Source organism: Rhipicephalus microplus, unplaced genomic scaffold (genome assembly GCF_043290135.1).
Source record: "Rhipicephalus microplus isolate Deutch F79 unplaced genomic scaffold, USDA_Rmic scaffold_14, whole genome shotgun sequence".
NCBI classification, from domain to species: Eukaryota; Metazoa; Arthropoda; class Arachnida; order Ixodida; family Ixodidae; genus Rhipicephalus; species Rhipicephalus microplus.
In genome coordinates, this window is record NW_027464587.1 from 28,746,385 (window position 1) to 28,764,367 (window position 17,983).

Here is a 17,983-nt window from a genome sequence, read left to right on the forward strand (position 1 = left end):
GATACAAAATTTAGTGTATTCACGTTAGAAAAACGCGAGCACTCTATAGTCTGACGGCAAGAGCGACCAGCGTCTGTCGGTCCGGCCCGACGGCAACCGGCGCGAAATGCGACATGCTGCATTTCGCACCGATGCCATAGAGTACCATTGTGCTATGCTAATGCGATACGCAGACAACACTGCCTCTCTCTCTCTTTTCGTGACAGAGGGACGCCGGACGCGCTGAAACGCACATGCGTCTCAGCAACGTATAGCGCGGCGCGCGCATGCGAGTGTATGGCAGGACTGGCGCCTAGAGTGGCAGCCCTGGCGTGACGCGACGAAATGAACGCCAGCGATCACGCCCACCGCGTCATGTCGAAATGTATTGGCGCCTTATTTGTGGCATGGAGTCATGTTCTCACATGGCACGCATCTCATGATTATTATGTATGCACCAGTCACATACCTTCGTCATTTATTCACGTCCCGTAATACCGATTTTGGTGTAAATAAAGCTAGAAAAACGGCCACCAGGGCATCATGTGTGCGGCATGTAGTCATGTTGTTACATGACACGCATCTTACATTTATCATGTTTGCACCAGTAACAGACCTTCGTCATTCATTCAAATACCTTAAAACCAAATTTGGTATATGTGACGCTTGCTAAACGGCCGTGAGCGCATCATGAGCGTGGCATGTAGTCATGTTGCTACATGATTTTCAGTCATGTTGCTACACGCATATCATGATTTTCATTTTAGGGTCGGTCGCTTGTTTTCGCCATATCATCATGACATACCATACAAGATTTTCAACATGACTTGTGAACAAAACGACCGCAAGAGCTGCGGCACCATGAAATGTAAATCATGACATTCATGACGTACATGTCATGATTATCATGTTATGACTAGTGAAATATGTTCTTCATTCAGCCATGTTTTGCGATACCAAGTTTAGTATGGATGTTGTTATTGAAACTCCCAGGAGAGCTTAAAGTCATAGGAGGAGATAGATAGATAGATAGATAGATAGATAGATAGATAGATAGATAGATAGATAGATAGATAGATAGATAGATAGATAGATAGATAGATAGATAGATAGATAGATACGCTCAAAGTCGCCGAAGTTTGCCAAGAAATGCTTCGCATTTAGAACACGTGTGTGTGTTAGATGGTAAGAGACGAGAGAGTGTAGTGAACCATGTGAGACGGCAATGACGAAGCAGCCAGGAGGGCAAGCCAATGCGTTGGTGATAAGCACGCGCTACACGAGCTTGGGCTTGCTTGCTCTGCTGCGATGGTCTAGTGGCTAAAGTACTCGGCTGCTGCCCTGCAGGTCACGGGTTCACATCCCGTCTGCGGAAGCTGCATTTCCAATGGAGGCGGAAATGTTGTAGGCCCGTGTGCTCAGATTTGTGAGCACGTTAAAGAACCCCATTTGGTCTAAATTTCCAAAGCCCTCCACTACGTCGTCTTTCATAGTCATATGGTGGTTTTGAGACGTTAAACCACACATATCAATCTAATGAATACTTGGACTTGCTTGGATTTCAGCCTGCTGACGTTCTTCGGCCTTCAGCACCATCGTGCCTGAATAGATGACGTGACAGTTTGAAGAAAGATACGGATGGTCGAATATTTGTCAAGGCCATGATGTGCAGTTATTAGGTCACACTGGGATCACATTTCAGAGGACATATTCGCGACTTCAGCAGTTCATGCGGCACCCACCGGCAATATAGGCAAGCTGCGTACTGAGGTGCAAACTGTCCAAGCACCAGTCGTATACGGAAAGAGCATAGTAGGGTGGTTCCGCCCGTGAAGAAAAAGTGAATGGCCAAGCAGATTCCTTCTTTCTAGGTGAGGCACCAGTGTTAATTTGTTCACTCGAACATATTAAATGACCATCGTATCCAGTGACAACATGTCGCTGCGGTGCCTGATGTAAACAAATTTCGCAGAGACGCGGTGCTCCGTGTGCATTACACACACAACGTGACCACTTCAATAACGCTGCTCGCACTTGCGGATCACTGGTGCCGACTTAAATAAAATGCTCCACGTCAACAACCCGCTCCCTTTCTACATAGCAGCGCGAAATGCAATCACACTGCAGTAAACTCAATAATTGTGTAAGTGACAGAGGACGCGCTGACCTCCGTGAATCAGCCATGTTGAACTCCGCAGCACCCCCTCATGTTCTTTTGAGTTGCGAATAGGATAAACGCGGTGGACATGTGACCTCGCGTTCATGGCAATAAATTGTCAACAAAATTTTTTTTCTTGAAAGTCGAAATGTGCCAATCATATTGGTAAATGGTATTTCTACTATTCAATACACAGAAATTCAGTGTTCCCTCTCCTATTGTTCTTCGGTGTACTTATCATAATAAGTGTTCATGGAGTTCCCTTTCATTATTATTATTGAAATCACTTTATTTTCAAGAAAACATCTATTGGAGCCTATATCAGCATATGTTTCTTGTCAAAACAAACAAGAACAGTAGGCTTCACTTCTGAACCTTGGTTGTAGGGTCTGCCAGAGAAAAGTCTGTGGTTGTTCTTGGTGTCGAACGAGTATAATGATATCTCACTTGAAGCTGTGTGTATACACTTTTGTGCGAAATCACGTTCGGCTAAATTGGTTGTTTAATCATGTTCTGAAATATCTTCACAGTTGCACAGTGAAAATTTCATAGAATTTGCTGCCGCATCTTTTATAAACCTATTCCCTATCACTCAGTTATAATGCAGCAGCACAGATGCCGGAACTTGCAACGCCAGACATTTGAAGTGTTAAAACTTTTTTCGTTTTGTTTAGCTACACTGCGCACTGCGTTAAGGTTTGACGCCGGTTGCGACTCCATACTATAGGACTGTATACATCACTAGCTGAGGATTATATTGTTATTCGCGATGAGGAGACTCACACTATCACAAAATTTTCAAATAAAGATTCTTTTTCGTTATTTTCCAGCCGGTGAGCTGACGTTATTCATATTAGAACTGTCAGTTGAAGCGCACGAATAAACAGAAAGGAAGAGAGGACAAGCGCTTGCAGCGACAGTTTCTCCTTTCGCATTTTCCTCCTCGATACTGCGTTCCCTTTCATAAAAAAAAGCGATTTCTTTTTTTTTTCCCTTTTCACAGCTTGAACCCGTAACCAATAGACTCTGCTAATAAAATGGACTACCAGCTTTGAAAGAATATAAACTGCGAACAACCCCTTAAAGTTTAATGTAGCATAGCCTGATGCGCTATCTAGCATAAGCTTCGAAGCGCCACTGGCTCGAGTGGAATTGATACGAGGTTCAGCTTAGGCGTCGTTTCGTCGGCCGTCGCTCTACAGCTAACATCTGCCATCATATCGAAGACGTTGACAATGCGACGACTGGGAAGCTAACGTGCACTCACTTGGCAATGCCTGGTAATTCGGTAATCTAAGGCTTCCAAACAACAACTCAGTTGGGTCTTCTGATATCAGGGACGTCTATTCTGCGCAAAAAAAAAGTGCCCGATATCTCGGTACAGAATAGTACGAAGCAGTGCACGTACCTTCTTACGAAATATTACGATTCATTTTGTGGCTTTCGATAGGCTTTGTTTATTTATTTCATGAGCTCTAATCTGAGCACAATCTGGACGCTTTATATCAATGGCAACCCTGGAAAACAGTAAAAACTGGCAACAGACGGACGTGTAGGAACTGGTGCGACGTCATGTTTATATGTTAGTTAAAGAAGCGCAAAATATGAGACGATAAAGTGAGCACAACAAATGCTTCGTTTGGAAATATTGTAGGCCCGTGTGCTCAGATTTGGGTGCACGTTAAAGAACCCCAGGTGGTCGAAAGTTTCGGAGCCCTCCACTACGGCGTCTCTCATAATCATATGGTGGGTTTGGGACGTTATATACGAGATATATACGAGCACTCCTTGAACCTTGTCAGGTTCAATGAGTGCTCGTATATATCTTCAAGACTTGTAATTTCTATATACCCTGTTTTGTTGTCTTGTGTCGGCCTAACCTGACTATGGTTTTTCGCGTGTGTGTGTTTGTCAGCTGTACTTGTGTGCCGTCGAATTTGATGCATTGATATCATGCTGATGGAACATAAGTGTTCGTTACAACAAGATACACACATGCCAGGCACAGAGGACCTCGCTCGCCGATGCCAAACATCAGCAGGGCTCATTGTTGTGCTATTGAGCGAGCATATAGCTCGCGAGACCACAACAAAGCGCCAGTAGAAGGTCAAGGTTGGGTGAAAATGGGAAGGGCGAGTGGCTGAGGCACACAACCATTCATTGAAACAAAGTAAGGAATCAGCAAAAACTCTAGAAAATTGAAAGACAGCTTTGCCATCAAACCAAACCAATCTGCCGTTCGAAGCGGTGGTTATTGTGGGACAGGAGCGATGGCGGTAAAAAATGGGGATACATGGGATTCCGACACCACAGAAGGGAAACTCTTGAAGAAACACCGGGCGATTTATCTTTAAAATGTCGCACCGAGCGAACTCTGCGACGCGCGCGCAGCTTCTTTTTTATTTCTTTTTCCGGACTCCCTCTTATATCCCTACTTTTCTTTTCTCCACCACTCGAGAGGAAAAAATACGTGTGTTTTTTTTTTTTCGCTGGGCGGTGCCCTCAGTGTTTCTCTCGTGTCGGTGTGAAAATGTCCCAGCGCCTGGTTGGTCATAATAAGCGGCGTTCTTCGGAGCAAGGGAATTCTGCGAAGCAATCGGTGAATAAAAGTTTGATCGATGGACGTGAACTGCGAAGGCATGGGCAGCAACAGCTGAGGCGGCAGCTTCGAGGCCAACCGAAACTCACCTCGCATCGGCGGCCTTCGCAAATATAAGGAAAGCATGGCTCGCGAAGCATGTCTGGCGAAATATACAGTGCGTAAATATTGAGGGTGGCCGAAGCCCAAATACAACGAATCAGTTACTCTGCGATGGGTCAGCGCGGAAGCGAGAATCAGAAAGAGAACCTTTGAAATGGGGTAAATGGCAGACTGGAAATCTGGGGAGAGAGTAAAGGGGGGAGAAAAACGTGAGATGGAAGGGAATGCGCAGAAGAATACGACAGCAGAAAAAAAATGAGCAGGACTGCAGGCTCCACACGGTGAAAGTGGCCTATATTAAGTGTGCAACTGGAGAGAGGAAATCAAGCGAAGGAACGGGAACGGCAGGAGTAAGAAAGAAAAAAAGTGATGACGTGGGTACTGGCGATTAATGAGAAATGGTAGTACAGGTCGAAAAGCTTGAAAAGTTGCCAAGGAGAACCATTAGTTGTGGAAGAACAACGAAAGGCCAACATTTCCGAAAACAATACAAGCGGACATCATAATAATAAGAAGCAGCAACACCTTTGAAAGAAGCAGCTTTGCTTTATGCGCACAGAAACCAGCAAAAAATAGACGCCGAAGTAGAAGCCACGTCATCGGAAGAACGCCGAAGGCAGATAAGGGTCGGTAGAAAAAAGTTACACTGTATCCATGGAGTGAATGATAGTGAGTGGGGCAAATCTTCGGAGGGTTTTATCGGTAAACCATGAATCGTCCGTTTGTCTCTCTTTCTTTTCCTCTGTCCATCCATCCATCCGTCTGTCTGTCTGCCTGTCTGCTCATCCATCCGCCCGCCCGTCTGTCTGTCTGTCTGTCTGTCTGTCTGTCTGTCTGTCTGTCTGTCTGTCTGTCTGTCTGTCTGTCTGTCTGTCTGTCTGTCTGTCTGTCTGTCCACACCTGCTGAGTGAGTGATAGAACTAGGTGGTGACGTACCAAGAGAGACATACATGTACAGACCCACGGCTTAAGTAGCTTCGCCCCTAAGACGGAGAAAACTTGGGAACAACGTACAGGGAAGGCGAGTTTGTGCGTGGGCGTAAGCTGGAAAGACGTGCGCTTCAAGAGCGAAAGCAAAGTGGAGCTTGTCATAACGCGCCCCGCCGCGGTGGTCTAGTGGCTAAGGTACTCGGCTGCTGACCCGCAGGTCGTGGGATCGAATCCCGGCTGTGGCGGCTGCATTTTCGATAGAGGCGGAAATGTTGTAGGCCCATGTGCTCAGATTTGGATGCACGTTAAAGAACCCGAGGTGGTCGAAATTTCGGGAGCCCTCCACTACGGCGTCTTTCACAATCATATCGTGGTTTTGGAACGTTAAACCCTACATATCAATAAATGAGCTTGTCATAACGAAGCAAAAAGATAAAGCGGTGCACTCGAGTCAAGGACATTTATTTCAAAAGAAATCACAGGACACGGCCTCAAAAAAGAGGGAAGGCGAGTTTTCAGCAGGTGACTTGAAAGTATCTGGCACACGTACAGACATGGAGCATACGAGCAAAACTTTCGGGATTTGAAGGTGCCCGCAACTGTTTCTGAAAAAGGGATGTCTCTCTTAACAAGGGATTGTCGAAGCAGTTGCCTTAGAAAGAGATTGCTCCTGAGTGCGCCAATGCTTTTAGGCAATAGCAAAACCCTGACATAAAAGGGTCGGGCTGTATTCCACCGTATAGCCAGAAGGCATCGGAGGGATGCCTAATAAAAGTGTAAAAACACAATACAGCGCTTCAATACTCCTTATGCGTGTACCTGGGTGCACACGTTGTATAAATATATATCAGGAAGATCATTCTAATTTGGTAGAGAGAACACTCGGTTGGGTTGGGGGCAATGACGGAAAGCTGTGCGGCGGAATGTAAGTTTTCTAAAGTGCATTGCGGAAAAAAGGAAAGAAACAGAGTTCATCTACGTCTTACCGCGACCTTGTCGACCCTGGCTTGTTTGGGCTGCTTTCGTTATTTATAACAGTATATTGAATAGTTGTTGTTGTTGTTGTTGTTGTTTGTTGTATTATGGAGGTTTGAAGGAATAAAAAGCCACACTTGACTGAAAAAAAGACACCGTGGCCTCGATCATGTTCTGTTGAGTTGTCCTTTTATTCATCACTCACCCACTCAGCGTCTCTTTCCACCCAGTGATCATTGCCAATTTTTCATGCTTTTTGCTCGCATTACGTAACATATGCCGGCTGCACTACGCCATTTTTATTTCCAGATCTGAAGGCTAGACAGGCCGTACCTCGAGTTGTAAACGCCCGTGGTGGTTGCTATGCTAATTGCACTATAAGGCTTCTTGGGTTGTTAGTAAGCCGGTGCTTTCAAATAAAGCAGTTATGGCAAAATGTTCAAAGGCTTCAGGCTCTCAATGTAAGACGAGACGACTGGGTGAGGTATTGAGCAAGCTTGCCAAAGTTCTTGCTTTGCTCACCTTGTGAACTAAGCCCTCTATTTCTTCATATGGAGACAAGGGGACAAGAAAATTCGTCTGTTCGTTAGAGCGCGTCATAATCTTGAGCGCTTTGGATTATTCTAACAAGGGTCCTACCTTAAGTAACAAACATGACAGCGTCCCGTGGCGGCTGCGATAAATATGCCACTCACGATTCCCAAATCAGTCGACGGTTGTGAACTTTGGATTTATGGCCCTGTTTTTTGGCTTAAGACAACAATTGTGCAGAAGAAATGGGAGCAATATAGAGAAGATTTTGAGGTTTTATTGTTATTTAGAGGCCATGGGCGACTCTAGAATGACCCCAGAGACACCAACTACCGATTGGCAGTGTTTTCTCACCACGCTAAAAAACCTTGCAAGGCCCCCTCAGTTCTTCGGCTTCCGCCGCTCGCCATGCGTGATGAGGCCAAGAGCCCTATGACCGGCGTATCGCCGGCAACTTATGAAATGTTTTTTTTTAATGTCACATTGCTCGCAACACAATATTTGGTGTTTCCTCTTTGCTAAATAACATTTCTTTTAGATGAACACAGTTCTCTGTTTTTGAGCTGCGTGTAAGTGTTTGCATTTTTTCGGCTGTGAAGGGATTAGGTTTCTGGCTTTCGAGAAAGATTGCGTTGCGCAAAAACCCACCAGGAATAGCTTCACCATCGTGTCTAAATGCCATAGAGAGGATGCATTCTCGTCGTTGAATTCTTCAAATCAATTTAAAAAGTATGACAGACCCCCGCGCCTGCGGAATCGATGTTATTCGAAGCACGTGCAGAAAAGGTGACTGTTTAGTAATATTTTTATTGGGTGACGCCTTCCGAAAGGACGCTAAATATATACGCAAATGTTGTATGCTAACGCGTAGACGTTGAATAGTCGTATATGTTTCATAGGGCCTGTTTGCGCTTTCGCAACGATGCGAACAGAAACACGAACATTACCAACAGGACAAGCGGTAAGCTTATACCCCACGCTTGTGCTCGCGAGGATCTTAGCACTGGGCAGAGCTACATAAATCGCGTGCAGTAAATGGCACTTAACTACAATTGACGTCCACCCGACGAGACAGCGGTACCCACCACTCAGAAAGACATATGTAATGTTCATAAAATTTGATAACATTTTTACAACCCCAATACGCGTTTCACCATCATTAAACCTGAACAGTGTGCTTTTCAAAAACAGTAACAAGACTTGTCATTGCTCTGTGATAGGTTGTGGTTGCCATGCAGAATGTTGGGTTTCGAGGCCTGTTGATGCCGTCATATTCATTCTCAGCATTCATTCGCTCAACTCTGCTGTTGTGAGCTTTTTTTGCTGCGCTCACGATTTAAAAGTACGCGTGTCAGTACTCGCCATTTCTGGTTTGATCATGTCACGTGGTCATGACGCTAACAAAGGTAGAAACTACTTGTTTCAAACCAAACTTCCGAGCTTGTGGCCGGTGAACTGAAGGAGAGCATGGCACTGATAGCGGCCAATGGAGCATTGGCCTTCGGTCAACTTATATTCGGTGAAGCGCGTCGGCATTTATACAAGGGCCATCGAATATTCCAGCGTTATCGCTAGCACCCCGTGAGTTCTAGAACAATCTGTAATGTTCGCGTTGCGAGTGTAATCTTAATAAAATGACCTACTACAGTCACAAAACGTCTTGATCAGTGCAGGTGTGGTTTACACTGAACATTGCTTAGATTGTAATGGGACGATAACAAAACTTGAGGGGGGATGTGGCAGTATAAACTCTCAATGACTAGTATCAATCACCGTCAATACCTGCATAACTGTGGCGCATGCCCGCCCGCGCGTATGTGCAATAGGCGAGGAGGAAAGGTTCTGACAAGGTACGTGATCGGATTGTCACAGTCTTCATGTCATTGTCAGTGTTTCATAATCCTTAAATCATCTTACCCTCTCATACTAATTTTGGTTCACCCCAGCAAAGTAGGAGATCACTAGAGCCCCCACACCTAGATAGATAGATAGATAGATAGATAGATAGATAGATAGATAGATAGATAGATAGATAGATAGATAGATAGATAGATAGATAGATAGATAGATAGATAGATAGATAGATAGATAGACAGACAGACAGACAGACCGGCCTTTGGGCACCGGCAATTCTGAAGAAACCATGTAGAGGCGGGAGGGCGGAAAAATCAACAGATGGTTTATTTACATTCTGCACATGGCAAGCTCTCTGGCCAAAAACTACATTGAAAGGCTTCCCAAGCAGCCCGAGAGGGTTAAATCGTTTCTCTAGATCTCAACAACAGGGAATGGGTCCCGACTGCAGTGTCCAATAGTAGGTTTTATAACTCTTCTGAAGGTCATTATGCCTGCACCACCTCCAAAATATATATACACACACCACCCAAACACAAGTTAGGTTCCAGTGACGCTGTATCATCCGGCGAATCATGGTTGCAGCTAGCAGCATTTGATGAGTCCGTCATCTCACCGCTTGGGCTGACCACCATGCTGTAGATCGGTGGTCGCAGGCCAGGCGCCTCCAACGGCACGTGCCTGGGCGCCTGGTGTAGATTTGAGCATCTATAGCCTATAAGCTGGAGACGCACATCGTGGTGGTCAGACATCCGTCTTCAGCGGAAACTTGGCGTTGAGTACTTTACTGGGGCACAAGGGCACCACGTGTCGCATTTCCGCGTCAGCCCCGGTGACAGCAGGCCTTCGTCATTTAATTGCTATCACGCACCTCTGTTACTAGTCCCGTTAGTTAGGGAGGTGATCGCTGGAATAATTCCAAAGGCCGAAGTACATGGACCCCTCGAACTGAACCACGAAAACACGGACAATGTAGAAGTGGTCCAATTTGGCACGCCAGTGAACCCCGGCTATGGTTCAAACAACAAGTCAGAGCCGAAAGTTTAAAACCAAAGAAAAATATATTCTCAAATACGGGAGATCGAACAACACAATAGTATGCACTTTCCGCAATATTCTAATACGATAGGCAACCAATAACAAATACTCAAAACGATGGGCTACTCACTAAAGCAAGATATACTCAAAACAGTGGGTGCAAACCACAAAACACATTTCAATGCAATCTCATGCACTAAACAAGGCACCTAAAAACTAAAAGTTTTGCCAAACCTATTGAGTCCGACATTCTTGAAACAAAGCTTCAATGATTTTTTCCGAGGAGCCACTCACTCTAAGTACAGCACTGCTGTCGTTCCGCTGTGCCCAAAGTTTCTCTTCCAGGCATCCTCGCGCCGTCAAATGTCCGCACTCCGATAAGAAAACTTCTTCGCCAGTAACACGTCGGCTTCCCACGTGCTGCGACTGCAGAACGCGTCTTCGCTATTTGGCGGTAATCACACTCTTCTGCTTGTGTACAAGCTTCACCCGCAGGTGAAAAACCTCCTTATCTCATCTGCTTTGTCGCTGAAAGCATAAGCTATCGCCCGTAGGCAGAAAAACTCTCATCTCCTTCTCTTCGCATGTTGCCGCAAATCTTCCCTATTCTCCTGATCACCACTATTTACTGGTGGCTTAAATACGTTCGCCCTGAGGTCAAGAACCTTCGTCGGTGCGCTGCACAGCCAAAGCTGAGCAAGGGGTGAGAAGTTTCGATAACCACTTGTGACATGTGACGCAACTCAGGAGTGACAGACGATTTCCTTCTCGGTTATTATGGAGGTCACTCGGCGATGGATGCGAGAAAGCTCGTCGGCTGGTAGCGGCAACGCTTTTCGAGGAGGAGGGGTGGCGTGCCCGAGGAGTTCTTTGATTCTTGTTTTCTTCTTTTCGCTGGTTTCTGTTGCGAAAGTCTGGCGCCTCGATTTCACGTAGCGGGTAGAATTAGGAGCCGTGTTTTTTTTTTGAGCGCTTGTTTGTGACAGCTTCTCAGTACATGAGAAACCGCCAGGCGTCTTCGCGCTCCTCCTTACCTGAAGAAAGTGTGGTGTCTGCCTTTTTTCCGTCCCGGAGCTGACTGCAAAAGGTGGCTCGCTGATAGCAACAGCGATTTATTAACATGAGTAATCTCGTCACGGTCTTGTTTTTCAGAAGTTATGCCGGATACAGTAGTGAGCTACTTTGGGCGTCATAGTTCTGTCGCCCTGACAACAATGGGAAATCAAGAAGGCACAGAATATCAGTGAGGATACTTTTCGACAACAATTCTGTATTACCCACCTTTTCCGTGTCTAAAACAAAAAAAAACACCGTAGCATACCATGATCTAACAACGTTGTAAGGCTGTATTTGACGAACAATTGCCAATAAATTTTGCAGCAGGAATATGGTTACGTCGACATCTGACAGTCATCTTCTAAGTGACAGTGCGTATGCTGAAGCACATGCATTTCATTGTATTATCTCTTAGTGACATTTATCAGCACTTAAAACTCCCTGGTTTCCACGTGAGAATTCGCAAAAACTTGAATGTGTGTGAGCTGTGCCAGGCTTATTAAGTCACATCAGTGCAAGTCAGCTCAATACAATTTTGATGGTAGAGGGACAATTACAAAAAATTTACTAGTCTAAGACTATTATTACGCTATGAAAAAAGGCTGGATAACTGTATATATTATCGCAAAAAAACAGCTAGTGTTCTGCGAAGACATATGTTATGAAGTCATTTGTTATGGTTTACTTCTGTAACAAACTTTAAAGCTGCTCGCATTCAGCTCCTGACGAACGTAAAAGGAGTGAGTTTACGGCAGCTTCAGAAAGCAGTAACATCAAGTCATTAGGTGAATCCATCACAAATTCATAAAGGACGTGCTGTTGTGCGCCTACTTCATGCTGTCAAGTTATGTTTTCAGATCATTCATTAACATGTCACCTGGTAAACAACTTAACCTATAAGAAGCTCAAAGACTGGATTTTGACGCAATAGTAGATGTGAAGTGAGCTTTGAAACGCGATTATTTATTTTTTCTTCTTAGTTTCACAGGTGAAACAAATTCGGTCTGCCATAGTGTGAAGTACTTGAGCAAGAAAAACGCAGCACGCAAGGAGAAACACAGTTCAAAAGCAGTTGTCCCTTGTGTATCTGGATTTTAATGCGTTTTTCTTCTGCCATACAACTTTTTTGTCACTCTGCACCAACTAGATTCCCTTGAAGACTTATTTAGTGTGAAGGTTCTAAATATTTGTGCAGTTGGCAAGGCTGCTCTACTCAATTTTATGTGTATATTTTAAGTGCGCAAAGTCTCTTTATTTGAAAGGAAAAAGAAAAACTTAGGTGTGAAGACAGACATGTTAGGCAGCTCTTGCTTGTTATACTGTAGAAACAAAGGGGGGAAGAGGGTAAAAACTAAATTATAGTTTACAGATTAAAAAGTAAAAAATAGAATTAGGACACCCCTAAAACCCCTCTCTAAGGTATTTTTTGTGTAAGACACACATCAACACTTTTAATAAAATAATTGAATGAGAGCAGCAATGACTGAAACTTAAATCTGTGAAATATTTTTCCCGTAGAAATGGGAAGGTGTTATCAAGACTGCCAGTATTGTGAACTGGATTAGTCCTTCATGTTCGTGGATTGATGGTAATACATTAGGAGGTAAATCAGTGCTTCATGCATGGACGTAAATTTAACCGTGCGTGGTGATCAAATAGAATGTATTTCTTTTCTGCTGCGCATACCAGTTAGTATTGAACAAGTCAGTGATACAATCGAAACCTTGAGAATACCGCTACTTTGAGGCTTATTTCATGACAGCTGTTATCTCAGCCACCCTGATACAGTATGCAAAATCTGCACCTGCAGTCTCACACCTATATCGATATATTTAGATTGCAGCAGAGTGTCTTGATAACAAAAGTTTTGACACGCAAGAATCGTATTGTGAAGGATTTGTAGTGGTATCATCCAAATCGTCAGTATTTTGATTCATTACCTATACAATGAAGTGGCATGTGCATCAAAGGGGTTCGAAGCTTTTTGCACATTGTTATTACAAATTTTAACTTAAATTTTGTGTTTTTTAGTTGCAAGTCTGATCTGAAGTTTGTTACAGAAATCTTTGTCCTGTCGCGGCTGCCTAAGGCAAGTTTTAAGCTCTGAACTAGGCAACTTTGGTGTAGGTAATGATTTATGTTGAGAAATGTTTCAGCTAATCGGCTTATCAAAAAAATATTGTCGCAAGAAAATGAAATAGTAGATTTTGAAGGTAATGCACTGCTTCCGTGCTCGGAAATTTTATCTCGAAATCACAAAGTTGATCCAGCTTGTGGAGGTTTTTTAGGCATTACATGCTCGTAAATAATCTGAACAGGGGGAATAGTAAAACGCATTAACTGCATGCAGCTAATGCATGCAGCTAATGCATGCAACTATTGGTTTCGATTAGTTTTGCATTCATTTAGATTTGAGAGTTATATTTATTTCTTGTGTACGGTGTTGTAGAGGTCAATTTTAGGTAATCTTAAGCAGCAAGCCTTATATAACATTTTTAGAGCACACGCCATTCATAAGTAGCAGCATCAGCATGGTTCATCACAGGTACTCTATTCACCGTTGGTTTCTACAGATGTGACTGCGGTACCAACAACGTTGTCCAGGTGTTGCTTTGAATTTAGCAGGGCTGTAGACTTTTATAATCATAAACCCGTTAGCGGCGGCAAGCTTTCTTGCGGTCTCATTTTATGCGTGTAGTGACCTACCAGTGGGCCACTCGACATATCTTACTGGTGCGCCTTGACCCACCGGAGGGCGATTAGTGATGTTCCGTGCAGGGATTTTCGGGGCTCTTAAGGCATGGACCGGTCGTCACCTGTGTGTACGCATGTATGTAGTAACCACCTCACAGCATATTGCCGTGTTCCTTGCCTCAAGTGGGCACAGTGGACCAGTTTCCAGCACGTTGCCTTACAAGCCTGTCGCCTGCCTTGTGCAGGTTCTGCTGCTTGGTTTCGCCCATTTATCGGAACAAACCACTGCTTCAAGGACTACCAACTCGTGCCTCTACTACCCGGACGCACCAACGTTATCCAGTTCGGCTTCCCCCCCCCCCCCCCATCAGCCCTGCACAACACCCCTGCTGATGCACACGTGACATCGACAAGCCAGCCTTTAAAAGAACGGTTTCAGGCGTTCTTATTCAGTGGGCACGGTAGACCAGTTTCCAGCACGTTGCCTTACAAGCCTTTCGCATACCTTGTGCAGGATGGTGATTATTATTGTTCTATCAAAAGTGACTGTCGTGGTCTTCTGGTTCTGCCGTGCCCACGGAGGTGCCTTCACATTGCCTACGATGTATATTGGTTGTGCAAGCTACTTGCGTGTGGTGACGTTGAGATGAATCCCGGACCCTCTTCGGATGTATCCGACAGTCTGTCCGTGAAAGATAGTACTCATGAAATGTTAAAGCAAATTTTGGAGGGCCAGAAGGTGTTGACTTCTGAAGTGGCTGCTTTACGAACTCAGCAGGATGGCATGCAGAGATTACTTACGGACTTGTCTGTGCGAATCATTTAACTAGAAAAAAGGGTAGACAAGGTGAAGAATGTTGAACGAAAGGTTGACTTTCTTCAAGAAAAAAATTACTGACTTGGAAGACAGAAGTAGGCGTTCAAATCTTATTGTTTTTGGCATCAAGGAAAATCCCTCGGAAACAACCGAAACATTAGGCAGAGACGTTTTAACTGATCTTTTTGCCAATAAACTTCAACTAACATGTCGTTCTGTCGGTCAAATTCATACAATCGGAAAGCCGGGCAGCCAACGTCCAGTTATCGTGTTCTTTCAGGACTACAACGAGAAAGAAAAAATCTTAAAAAACGCACACAAACTTAAAGGCTCTGACGTATCAATACAAAACGACTATTCGAAAGAGACTCTCAGGAAAAGAAAGCTTTTGTGGGGGAGCGCGAAGTCTGAAAAAGGTCAGGCAAAGAAGGCAACCCTCAATTACGACAAAATTCATGTAGGCCGAGATACGTACAAATGGGACGATGCAAAGAATGCGAGGATTAAAACAACCAGCCAAAAAATCCGCCCACCCAGTCCTTGAGTCGTGACTCCTGTTGATAATGAACTACGAATTTTGAGCTTGAACGCTCGTAGTATTGTCAACAAGGCGCAGAATTTAGAAGCGCTGATTTTAGACTACAATCCACATGTGGTTGTTCTAACCGAGACCTGGGTGCGGCCTGAAATTTTCGATGCGGACCTGTTTCCGCCGTCATATCGGGCATATCAACGAGATAGGGATTCTAGAGGAGACGGTGTTGCTATCCTTGTCAGACACGACATAAAATATTTTCTATTACATCAAATTCAAGACCACGAAAGTGTCATTATAAAAATTTCTTTTTTGGGACGATCATTCGCCATTCTTGCAGTTTATCGCGCACCCGATTTACCACCCGATTTCTTTGGTCGCTTTACGATTACATGAACACATGCAGGCATAATAATGCAATACTAACAGGCAATTTCAACTTGCCAGGAATAGATTGGTCTGAACACAAAAAACTATGAGCATGCATCGTACCTCTTTGATATTACGATAAGCCAAAACATGCATCAAATTGTTATACAACCGACACGGGTGCATGGCGCAAGTGAAGACTTGCTTGACCTGGTTTTTATAACGAGATAGATTGAACTTTTTTTCGTATCGGTCGACCCTGGCCTTTCTTATCACGACATGGTTTATTTATCTTGTCCCATGCAGGCTGTTTGCACTACGCGCCATGCCAAATCAATCACCGTGAAAGACTTTTCGTGTGCAAATGACGAGAATGTTCTGGACCACCTCAATCTTTCCCTCAGCAGCTTTCAAGGAACTGACCCTGAAGTATCGTGGAACAAGTTCAAAGAAATGTGCCTGCATTGTCTAGATAATTTTATTCCTAGCAAAGTAAAAAAACGCACAAATCAAATTTTTGGATCACGCGAAATGTTTTGCACATGAAAAGGCAACTAAAGCGGCTTAAACGCAAGGGTGCTCCACGCAATATTACTCTTTCTGCCCAGGACACACTGAACGAGGCTGTGAGGATAGCTATGTCTAGATACTCTCAGGATACTCTACCCAACTTTATTACATCTGCCCCACAAAAATTTTGCAACTTTTAAAGCAAAAAGACCAATTGTGTTGAGCAAATAACACATGAAGGAGAATCTATTGTCGACAAGAAAAACTATTGCCAATCATTTCAATTTGTACTTCCATAACGTTTTTTCAGCCTCTAACGAGCCACTGCACCTTTTTTCTCGAAGTAATGACGACGTTCTAGATATTTTATCTTTACCCGGTATTGTTTCGGTGTCCCTGAATTTGAAAACTAAAACTTCAACCGGTTCTGACCAAATTCCTGACACTTTTTTACGACAATATGCCGAGATGCTATCGATATTCCTTATAATCATTTTCCGCGCTTCCATCCGTTCCGGCCGCTTGCCTCGTGACTGGAAAGTGGGACGCATTGCCCCAGTGCACAAAAAATGGTGATAAAGATTTGGTGCCAAACTATTGTCCAATTTCTATAACGTCTTCGTCTTGCAAAGTGCTTGAACATATCATAGTTAAATTTATTATAACGTTTCTTAATGAAAATAACATACTTTCGGATGTTCAGCATGGTTTCAGGAAAGTGTTTTCCACAGAAACGCAGTTATTTCTGTTGTGCACAGTTTTTTACAAATTTTAGATAAGGCAGGTCAAGTTGATGTCATCTTTTTGGATTTCGCGAAAGCATTCGATCTTGCTTCTCATGATAAGCTTATTCAAAAACTGGATTCGATTGGCCTTCCAGAATTTATAATTTCCTGGATTTCTTCCTATTTGTCTGACTGCGTTCAGTTTGTAAGCATTGCCGGTAATTGCTCTGACCCGCTCCCTGTAACTTCTGGGGTTCCCCAAAAGAGTGTACTTGTGCCTTTAATATTTTTAATTTATATTATGTACATTGTTGATACTGTTTCTTCGTCGGTTCAGATCAGACTGTTTGCTGATGATTGTGTGCTGTTGAATGAAATACCTTCCTATGACGACCAGGTCTTGCTAAACACTAACCTCCGAAATATGTTTGCATGGTGCGTGCAATGGGAGATGAGGTTAAACACAGACAAAACTGGCTTTATGCGAGTAGCCTACAAAAAAAATATTTTACCATATACATATCAATCCGGTACCCAGACACTAGCTGAGGTTGTTGAGTATAAGTACCTTGGTGTCACTCTAACAAACGACCTCAGCTGAAATAAGCACATCTATAATATTTGCGCGTCGTCTTTCCGTAAAGTTGGTCTTTTGAGACACAAACTAAAGCATGCTCCTTCTCCTGTAAAAAAACTAACTTATTTGACTGTTATACGCCCCTCATTGGAATATGCCTCAATCGTCTGGGACCCATACACAAAAAGAAACATTGAGCCTCTCGAACTAATCCAACGCAAAGCAGTACGTTTTATTTACTTCAAGTAATAAAGAACTGATTCCCCCACAAACCTTATAAAAGAAAACAGTATACGCACACTTGAAAAACGTCGTAAAACTCACAGGCTCAAATTTCTTTTTCTTTTAAAAAACAACAAGCTGTCAGTAAACCATGACTTGTATCTGAAACCGCTTACGACAAGACAAACCCGGCATCGACAAACTCATTCATTAACACTGTATTTTGCCAGAACAAACATTTTCAAATACTCGTTCTTTCCTCGAACCATAAACGACTGGAACTGCCTACCTCAATCGTTAACCGGCTTTGTA

General features: G+C 43.8%; 1 long non-coding RNA gene across 2 annotated transcripts in view; it reads right to left on the bottom strand.

Moving 5' to 3' along the window:
- Nucleotides 1–10,593, bottom strand: part of LOC142784521 (uncharacterized) — a 247,088-nt gene extending 236,495 nt beyond the window's left edge. The window contains exon 1 of one of the 2 annotated variants that reach the window (XR_012888665.1): nt 10,461–10,593. This is a non-coding gene — a long non-coding RNA (uncharacterized LOC142784521). The remainder of the gene's footprint in view (nt 1–10,460) is intronic. The other variant, XR_012888664.1, reaches the window with a different exon arrangement.
- Nucleotides 10,594–17,983: the final 7,390 nt, after the last annotated feature.